At 44.5% G+C, this 10,664-nt stretch overlaps 1 protein-coding gene across 7 annotated transcripts in view; it reads right to left on the bottom strand.

Moving 5' to 3' along the window:
• The window catches only part of Hykk (hydroxylysine kinase), a 33,472-nt gene extending 26,592 nt beyond the window's left edge, over positions 1-6,880 (bottom strand). For 6 of the 7 annotated variants that reach the window (XM_029558823.1, XM_029558824.1, XM_029558826.1 and 3 more), the window contains exon 1: positions 6,769-6,880. The gene's annotated coding sequence lies outside the window, so the exon portion shown is untranslated. The remainder of the gene's footprint in view (positions 1-6,768) is intronic. The other variant, XM_029558822.1, reaches the window with a different exon arrangement.
• Positions 6,881-10,664: the final 3,784 nt, after the last annotated feature.

The raw sequence follows: 10,664 nt of genomic DNA, 5'->3' as shown, positions 1-10,664 counted from the left end.
AGAGATCTTAAGCCAGGCATGGTGGCACACACCTTTAATCCCAGCACTCAGGAGTCAGAGGAAGGTGTATCTTGGTGAGTTCAAGGCCAGCCTGGTCTACATAGTGAGTTCCAGACGGGTTACAGGGATACCCTGCTTCAAAAAGACAAAAAAAAAAAAATTCTGGTACTATACATTATTTTTAAACTTCCTTCTGAAACTGAAGGTATAGTCCCAGGGACAGACACGTATCAGGGAAGCATTTTGGTATTACCCAATTCAATCCTTTCTTCTGTCCATCAACTTAACTGGGAAATGTAAGTCCTAAGAGATTTAGTGATGTGTCTGAAGCTAATAGGTCTATCAAGAACTCAACTCTAGGGGCTGGGAAGATGGCTCACTGAGTAAAGTAACTGCTGTGCACACATTAGGACTTGAGTTTGTATCCACATTAACCATGTAAAAGTCAAACATGGCAGCATACACCTGTAACCACTGTTTGAGAAGGGGCAGAGACAGACAGGCAGATCCCAAGGGGCTCACTGGACAAGTCAATCTAGCCAAAAGGGTGAGCTCTAGGTTCAGTGAAAGGCTCTGTCTCAAAAATCCTAATGATATTGTTACACCCATAGATTAATGCATCTCTCAACTCTCCAGAGAAGCTTCGTTATGCAGCAGATGGTGAGTAACACAGAAACTCACAACTGGTCAAATGTGCAGAGAATAACAGACTACAGAGTGTTTATCCCTGAATTGGACACCTGTATCAAACTTCTGCCTCCCAAGGCTCGGCTTATTGTGGAAGAGGGGGTGGAACCATTCTAAGAGCTCACAGCAATGGTGACAGCATACACAAGCCCCACATAAGCTCAAGCCAGACAGAATCCCAGCAGACATGGGGAAGTGGGTAAGAAACCCCAACTCTACTTGGGGAACTATTAGTAATCAATGGCTGCTGGGAGGGGGAAAGACAGTCTCTTTAAGGATGCGACTCTTGCTAGGTTAACCAGGCTCCAGTGGATCAACTCACACCAAAGAGCATTTGGGGACCCAAATTTGACTCTATAGGCCTTTATACACACACATGCAGTGGGGGTAGTAAAGGGGGTACAGAAAGGAGAGGGAATCTAAATACGATCAAAATACAGTGTATGAAAAAAAAATTCTCAAAAATTCAATAAAAAGAAAATAAATTAACGAAGATATTCTGACATCACCTCTGGCCTTCACACATGCCTGTCTACACACACAAACACACGCACGAGAGAGAGAGAGAGAGAGAGAGAGAGAGAGAGAGAGAGAGAGAGAGAGAGAGAGACTGACTCAGCTCTGTAGACTCCTAATCCAATCCATAACTGACCTGGAACCCACTATGTAGCCCAGGCTGGCCTTGAACTCACAAAGATCCACCTGCCTCTGCCTCCCAAGTGCTGAGATCAAAGGCATGTGCCACCATGCCCGGCTCATAATTATACTCTTTTGACATGTTTTATTCATATCACCATCAGTCTTGGGTTAAAAGATTAATTTTAAAAAATCTTTTCAGCTAGGCGTGGTGGCACATTGCCTTTGATCCCAGTACTCAGGAGGCAGAGGCAGGTGGATCTCTATGAGTTCAAGGCCAGCTTGGTCTACATCGTGAGTTCCAGGCCAGCTGGGGCTACAGGGAGACCCTGTCTCAAAAAAAACAAAAAAAAAAAAAAAAAAACCAAAAAAAAAAAAAAAAAAACCAAAAAAAAAAAAAAAAAAACCAAAAAAAAAAAAAAAAAAAAAAAAAGAGAAAATTTTCTAGTCAGTTTTGTTAAATTATGACGATCACCATCTACTTTTATCACATGTACTTCAAATACATACATGGACTGATATGTAAACTATTGTGTAAGGGCTCTTGGGAGAGGAAGTTAGAGGGCACTATAACACTTGATAAGTTCAGTTCAGTTACAAATACCCTAAACAAAAAGTTAAAAAGAGCTGGGCATGGTGATACATGCCTTTAATCTCAGCACTCTGGGAGGCAGAGGCAGGGGGATCTCTGTGAGTTCCAGGCTTGCCAGCCAGAGCTGCATAGTGAGACTCTGTCTTCAGGAAAAAAAAAAAAAAAGAAGGAAATAAAATTCTGAAAACAAAAAGTTAAAAACAGCTCAAAACAATAAATAATAAAGCATTAAGTAATAAACTGATAGAATGGCTGGGCATTGGCTCATGTCTTTAATTCCAACACTTGGGAGGCAGAGACAGGAGGATCTCTGTAAGACTGAGGCCAGGTTGATCTACACAGTGAAGTTGGAGCTACAGGGCAACCCAGCCTCACAAAAGAAAAAAATTTAAAATATTTTATTTATGGGGCTGGAGAGATGGCTCAGGGTTTAAGAGGACTGGCTACTCTTGCAGAGGACCAGGGTTTGGTTCCCACCACTCACATGTCAGCTAACAACAATCTCTTAACTCCAGTTCCAGGGGATCTGCTGCCCTCTTTTGGCTTCTGTGGGGAAGGCATGCACATGGTACACTTGCATACATGCAGGCAAAGCACTCATACTTTAAAAATAAAAAAATACTTAAAAATTTTTTTCATTAATTCATTTTTATTCTATGAGTGTTTTTCATACATGTATGTAAGTGTACTTGTGTGTATGCAATGCCACGTGGAGGCCAGAAAAGGGTGTGGAATCCCCTGGAACTAGTTACAGATAGTTGTGATCTACCATGTGTGTGCTAGGAATTGAATCCAGGTCCTCTGAAAGAGTAGCAAGTGCTGTTAACTCTGACACTGAGCCATCTCTCCAGCCCTCAGTCCTGTATCCTAACTAGGCTTTTGTTGCATGGATGTATACATTAGTTAAGATGTAGTTTAAAACCCAACTATAGGACCTTCAATTTTAGTTAGAAAACAAAGTTAATCCTTGTGAAAGATTGGCTAGGATAGGGGATTGAAGGGGTAGGGTTGTTTGTATCTTAGGACTTTTTCAGAGTTCCCAAATAGGACTGTATGTCTATTAATTGTCTAACCGTGTGAGTTCTAACACAGTAGAAAGCCCAACTTACTCTACCAAGGGGAAGGAGTTGAAACTCAGAGGTATCCTAGGGCTCTTGTATATGGTTTACTCTCTGCCTCAGGCCCAAGACTATACAGCCTGATGACTCAAGTGAAACAAGGCTACCACCTCCAATGCCAGCTACTGGGAAGTGGTTTTCCCTGATCCTCCTATCCAAAGTAATTGCATTTTCTCCCACCTCTAGACTTATATAGCTCCCTGTGGCACTGGTTGGTGTCCAACACCTGCTAATAGTTGTTTTGTTCTTTTTGGTTTATTTTTGTTTTTGAGACACGGTCACAAGTGGCCCAGGCTGGCCATGAACTCACTATGTAGCCTAAGATGAACCTGAACTTCTTTTTTTCTTTTTCTTTCTTTCTTTTTGGTCTTTTTGAGTCAGGGTCTCCCTGTATCACCAGCTGACCTGGAACTCACAGAGATCTGCCTGCCTCTGTCTCTCAAGTTCTGGAATTAAAGGTATGCCCCACCAAGCTGGGCTCTGACCTTGAACTTCTGATCTTCCTGCCTCTACCTCCCAAGTCCTGAGATCACAGGTGTGTACCACACCTGGTTTATCTGGTGCTGGGGGTTGAATCCAGGGTCTCAAGCATGCTGGGGAGGCACTTATCAAGTGAACGAAATCCCCAGCCAAGTTTTACTGCATTCTTGACAATCACTTCTCCTATTTACTTTCTAACCACAGTATTTGCTTTCAGAAGCAAATTAAACTCTGGTTTTGTTCACTAAACATACTGTCACAAAGAGTAAGCAGGGTTTCAAAACTGTCTTTGGACCTGAGCTTCTGGGAACCAACAACTAGACAAGGAATTTTTAACATTCCTTTTGAAGAACACAGACACACAGACACACACACAGTTTTCGGAATGTAATATGAAGTGAAGCATTAACACTAAGATGAAATTCTGGAATAACTTCTCAAACTCCCAAAATATTTAAAGGTATCAAAATAGTGCTGAATTTGAAAAAAATATTTTCAAATGACTTATTTGTATTTTTGTACATGTGTTTTGATTGCTGGTATGCTTACTGGTATGTGTGTAGTGCTTGCAAAGGCCAGAAGGGGAAGAAAGAACCACCACATGGGTGCTGGGAATCAAACCTGGGTCCTCTGAAAGAATAGCACATGCTCTTAACCTGTGAGCCGCCTCCCCAGTCCCAGAATTCTAGTTCTTAACCTGGGTGTGATGGGTCACATCTGTAATCACAGCATTCCAGAGGCTGAGGCAGAGAGATTTTAGTTGGAGGCCAGTCCAGACTACCTATTGAGTTACAGGCTTTCCTGGGATGCAGTGTGGGGTTTTTGTCTCAAAAAAGAAAGTTCTTGGGGCTGGAGAGATTGCTCAGTGGTTAATAGCACCGGCTGCTCTTACAGAAGATTGGGGTTCAGTTCCCAGCACCCACATGGTGGCTAACAGCCATCTGCAACTCCAGTTCTAGGGAATCTGATGCTCTCTTCTGACCTCCACTGGCATTGCATGCACATGGTGCACTTACATACTTGCAGGTAAAACACATTAAAAATAAATTTTAAAAAGTTCTTAAAGTTCGATGCTGTTGTAATGAAATGCTTCTTCTAAGTATGTGGTTATTAAATAAATAATTAACTAGAAAAAAAGTTCTTAAAGATGAAAAGACTCTTTAAGGCAATTGGTGAAGGCCAATTTCAAAGAAAAAAATATTCCTATAAACTGGGCTTGTAAAGCATCTCTTTTAAAAAAAAGAATTATCACAGGATGTGGTGGCACATGCCTTTAATTTCAGGCAGTTAGATCACTGTGAGATTGAGGTGAGCCTGATCTACATAGCAAGCTCCAGGCCAGCTGGGCTACAAAGAAACCTTGTCTCAAAAAGTCAAGAATAATAATATAAAAAAATTTGAACCAGGAGTGGTGGTACACGCCTTTGATCCCAGCACTCAGGAGGCAGAGGCAGGCAGATCTCTGTGAGTTCAAAGCCAGCCTGGTCTACATAGTGAGTTCCAGGCCAGCTGGGGCTATAGGGAGACCCTGTCTCAAAAAGGCCAAAAATTAAATAAATAAATAAATATTTGTATGTGTATGAGTGTTTTGCCTGCATGTATGTAAGTGCACCCATATCCTGCAATGCCTGTGACAGAAGAGGATAATGGACCACCTAGAACTAGAGTTATAGATAGTTGTTAGCTGCTATGTGGGTGCTGGGAATTGAACTGGGTCCACTGAAAGAGCAGCAAGTGCTCTTAACTGTTGACCCACCTCTCCAGTCCCTTGTTAAAGCATCTCTTTGAAGAGCCCTGCTTTCTAAAACAAAGCAAGGCACTGTTGGCAGGTATGGCTACCAATGTACACCTGGTGTACTAAACTGATGCTGAGCTGGGAAAAGTTGTATTTCAGTCCCAGTCCTGCACCCTACCTCAGGAACTTTGGATAGCGGAACTCCTCTAATAGTTGGACAAGGCCATCCTTAAAAGTCCTTTCTAGCACTATCTAAGTTGTTAAAAGTTCTCTTTTTTTTTTGGTCTTTTTGAGACAGGGTCTCCTTGTAGCTCCAGCTGTCCTGGAACTCACTATGTAGACCAGGGTGGCCTTGAACTCACAGGGATCCACCTGCCTCTGCCTCTGCCTCCCAAGTGCTGGGATTAAAGGCAGTGCCACCAAGCCCGGCAAAAGTTCTCTCTTTTTGAGCTTATATTTGCATTTTCTGTACATGAAAAAATCCATATCATGTAATGGCTCACATCAAAATATGCTCTTGAAGGTAAATACATACAAAGAAATGTGTGTATCAGAGATGCCTGTTTTAGGGGGCTGGAGAGATGGTTTAGTGGTTAAGAGCACTGGCTGCTCTTGCAGAGGACCAGAGTTCAGTTTCCAGCACCCATATGGCAGCTAACAACTGTCTTTAACTCGTTCCAGGGGATCTGACGCCCTCTTCTGACCTCTGTAGGTATTTCACACACAGGTGAACTTACATGCAGGCAGAAACACTAATACACATAAAATAAAATTTCAAGAGGGTCTGATACTTGTTTTAACCAATGTGCCATGTATACGGAGAGGGAGAATTCAAATCCTTTAGGTTGTTGGTGTATTTGCTGTTAACAATATCTAGCTCCTGAAAAACCCCTCGGCCAAACTCTCAATCTTTTTCCCACAAAGGGAGAATGCGAACTTTAAACTCTGCCCTTTGTGCAAGGAAACCAGACAAGAACCAGACGCGTCTTCTTTCCTCTCCCCCTCTCCCGCAGTGTTACGAAGTCCAGCGAACCCTGCATTTAGCAATCCACCTTCCGTAACCCCTTTTGCAGAGAGCTTCCAAGGTTGGGAAGCAGGCATCTGTACTCCCAGCACTCTGCCCTGCGCCTTAAATAAAGAACGAAAGGCACCTCCACTCGGTGCTCAGGCTGCTCACTCTCAAATGGGGTAGGAACTGGTAAAACGGAATCTACATTGCAGTTCCCCAAAAGTGAAAAACAAGCTGAGTGAGAAGCAAAGGTCGGGCCAGCGCGCTGCAGTGCTGCGGAGTTTCGAAGCGGGAACACAGCAGGACACGCGGGCCGGTTCCCAGCCCTCTCTCGGCGAGGTCCAGGTGAGAAGGTTCCCACCCGGCACCTGTCTTCCGCCAGTCCGCACGCAGGCCGGTGAAGGTGGGATCCCAGCCGCGAGCGGAGGGCGCTCTGCCCCGCCAGCCCGCCGCGCTGCTCCCGGGGACGCCCACAACCCGGGCTCACCTCTCCTGCCCCACGCCCACTCACCCGCCACGAACCGACCTCCGGAGACAGACTGGCTCCTCACAGACAAGCAAGGCCACCTCGATGCCGCGACCCTCCCCTACCCCGAGCGCCACGCCTCCTGACTGGCTCCACTCCCATCCCAGCTCCCGGTCAGCGTACTCTATTGGAGGGTCCTCGCCCAGCCCCGCCCCCGAAAAGAATTCAGAGACGGAGCTTCTGATTGGCTGTCTGAAACCTCGCCCTCCCCCAGCTGGCACCCTGGGGTCTGGAGTCGGACAGCCAGAGGGCCGGGGTTTCCACAGCTGGTGGCCACGAGCAGCACCTATCAGTTCCGCCCCGTCCGCTTATTTTTGGCGGAAAATACGACAGTCTGTCCGAATTCTCTCAGCTGGCCTACTGTCTCTGCTGGCGGCCAGACCAGTCACCCAACTTCCTTTAGGACCTTGGCCACAGCACTGGTTTTCCTATTCTCTTCCCAAGTGTTGGAACTCTAAATGCAGTAGATAAGGAAAGCCACACCAGCAGGCTGGTCGGGGACTTAGCATCGCAATTCAGGTCTGATGTGGAAAACGACTCATTACACCGAGAAACAGCACTGGCAACTGATGGGAAACTCTCAGGAGCCTGCCTGGGATTCAGAAATAACAAGTTGGTTGGATGATCTTAATTGTCAAGGGCAGTAGCTTGATGCCTTTCTCCAGCCAATCAGGACTTCCCTGATAGGTCAGGGCAGTCTCTCCCAGAAGAGTCCTATATACCTGTCACTCGCGTTTGCAATTTACTCAAAAACTTTTTTTGTGTGCGTGCATATCTAATCCTTTTTCCTGTCAGGAGAACTCAGGGGGTCTGTAGTCACCCTAATCTATTAACTTGGATGTTTCCCAAAACTTCCATCAACCACCTATCATATTGAGACAACCACCAGCCTCCTTTAGATAGTTCTTAACTGTATTCCTTCTAATCTTCAAGTAGAAGGGCTGTCTTTCTACCCCTTAGGATGTCAGTTGATCAGTTTCACTTGATTTCCAGTAACCAGAACTGGACTCCTATAAGTTCTCTTAGGCCCCTCTACATCTGAATTCTTTACACTTACTCTCCTATTCCACTTCTACTGGTCTTTTTTCTTCTATTGAGATGAAAAAAATGGGAATGAGGACTGAGATGGAAATTGTGAGATTTGAAAGCACAGGATTAGTGAATCCCCAATGGCCTATGCTCTGTGCCCTGGTTTCAAACTCCCTGAATTGTGTGTGCTACTTGCATGTGCATGCACTTGCCTGTGCACGCATTCTAAGGCCAGATGTGGGGTGTTTTCTCTCCCTCTCTGCCTTATTTCCTTGAGACGGGGTCTTCTCACTAAAGCTGGAGATCACCGTTTTTCAATTAAGATGGCAGCCAGCAAGCTCTACCTCCACACTACCTCAGCCAAGTAAGTTACAGGCATGCACAAGTGTCTGGCTTTTATGTAGGTTCTGGGGATCCAAACATAAGTCCTTATACTTGCACAGCAAGTGCTCTTACCCACTGAACCATTTCCCCAGCCCTTCTTGGATGTTCGTTAGAAATACACAGCCTGGTATGGTGGTGTATCTGTGTAATCCTAGTACTTGGGAAGCTGAGGCAGAATTGTGAATTCAAGGGCATCCTGGGCTACATAGGAAGGCCCTATTGCAAAGGAAAAAAGTCACTCTGTAACTTGCCCCTTTTACTTTATACAGACATTTTCCTGCTTTCAAGAATATTTTCATTCATAAACCTCTTGTGCATCTGTACTGGATAGCTTTAGTGTCAACTTGACACACCTGGGTTGAGGGAACCTCAACTGGGGAATTTCCTCTATTGAACTGACCTGTGGCCATGTCCATGGGGCACCTTCTTGATTGCAGAGTGATGTGGGCCCAGCCCACTGTGGGTGGTGCCACCCCTGGACAGGTGGGCCTCTGTTGCATAAGAAAGCAGGCTGAGCAGGGGCCAGGGGAGCAAGCCAGTAAGCAGCGTTCCTCCATGGCCTGTGCTCCAGATCCTGCCTCCAGGTTCCTGCCCTGAGTTCCTACCCTGGGCTCCTTGATGAACTGTGACCTGGTAGAGGTAAGATAAATAAACCCTTTCCTCCCTGTCACACCATCTCCAATGAAGCCCGCGTGAGATCCTCCGTGGGTTGAGGCTGGAACTTCAAGGAAGTTTGCCTCTTGGAATTGGCTGTGCTAAAAAACATGCAGTGTACTTGGCATGCTTTTACTTGCTATTATCGTTCTGACTGTCACTGTATTATGGGCTTTAAAGGACACCGCTGTCACTGCCTTTAATCATCCTAGTATGCAGAAAGAGTTCTCAGGAACTCAGTTACCCAAGACGACTTTGCCTCCAGATGCACCACTATTAATGAAAGCTATTTTAGATGCAGCAAGAAGTAGTTAAGCAGAATTAATGCTGGAAAGTCCAGGGAATAATAGATTTCTAGAAGAGAGACATAGATGAGTAAAATATACATAGAAGAAGGAAAGGCTGGCAGTAAAAACCACAGTAAAGCAGGAATTTACTGTCTAGTACCAGGTTGATAAGATAGGGAAATGTGTTTTGGCTGTACATGATAGTTGGCAAAATTGTTTTACTTTCATCTCTGGAACTGTAAATCTTAGCATGACTGTTCTGCGGTTTCTGTTGAAGAAATTTTGCAATCTTTGCTGTATATATCTCAAACCTTGCAGCTGCAAAAACTGCACTCGGACTTTCACCAAGCTCTTGTGTGTCTGTCTGTTTGTCACTCGCACAATCCTTGTCCACTCTCTCGAGGACCCTGTTCCCGTCGGACTGAACTGCCCCAGTCAGGGCTGGTCCGTTGCAGACCACAATGCAATAAAGCTTAAAATCAACACCGGAAGAAGCCCTAATCACCACATGAACACATGGAGATTAAACAACACACTCCTGAATGATGAATGGGTCAAAAGAGAAATTAAGAAAGAAATAAAAGTATTCCTGGAATTAAATGAAAAGGACAATACAACACAACAAAATCTCTGGGACATACTGAAAGCTGTCCTTAGAGGGAAGCTTATAGCTCTAAGTGCCTACATAGAATATCTGAAAGAACACAAATAAATGACTTAACATTACAACCCAAGACACTTGAAAAGCAACAACAAATGAAACCCAAACCCAGCAGACAACAAGAAATAACAAAAATCAGGGCAGAAATTAATGAAATTGAAACAAAGAAAACAATACAAAGAGTCAACGAACCCAAGAGCTGGTTCTTTGAAAAGAGAAACAAGATTAACAGACCGTTAGCCCAGTTAACCGAAAGAAAGAGCACCTCCAAATCAACAAAATAAGAGATGAAAGGGGAAACATCACAAGACATCAGAAAGATATAGAACATTATAAGGATGGATATCTAAAGGCCTGGGGACCACCAAAACTAAACCAAGAAGAGATTAACAGCTTAAAAGGACCCATAACACAAAAAGAAATTGAAACAGTAATACAAAACCTCCCTAGGCCCACTACAAATAAGCAAGGAATGTTATCAAATAGTTAAAAATGTAATATCGGGTACAGCTAATGTTGAAAGTACGTGATGGGTTAAGGTCATTTTGACCTGAAACCACAGAGCTGAGCGGAATCCTGAGTATGGGAAAGGCTGGCAGTGAAGGCCACAGTGGGGGTTTGCTGTCTGGTGCCAGGTCGATGGGATGGGGAGGTGTGTTTTGGCTGTACATGATGGTTGGCAAGGCTGTTTTGCTTTTATCTCTGGAATTGTAAATCTTGGCATGGCTGTTCTGCAGTTTCTGTTGGGGAGATTTTGCAATCTTTGCTGTATATATCTCAAACCTTGCAGCTGCAAAAACTGCACTCGGACTTTCACCAAGCTCTTGTGTGTCTGTCTGTTTGTCACTCGCACAATCCTTGTCCAC

The sequence above is a fragment of the Nannospalax galili genome, unplaced genomic scaffold, assembly GCF_000622305.1.
Source record: "Nannospalax galili isolate Female #2095 unplaced genomic scaffold, S.galili_v1.0 scaffold28, whole genome shotgun sequence".
Lineage (NCBI taxonomy): Eukaryota > Metazoa > Chordata > Mammalia > Rodentia > Spalacidae > Nannospalax > Nannospalax galili.
Note: the sequence above shows the minus strand (reverse complement) of the source record. Positions and strands in the feature narration are given on the sequence as shown.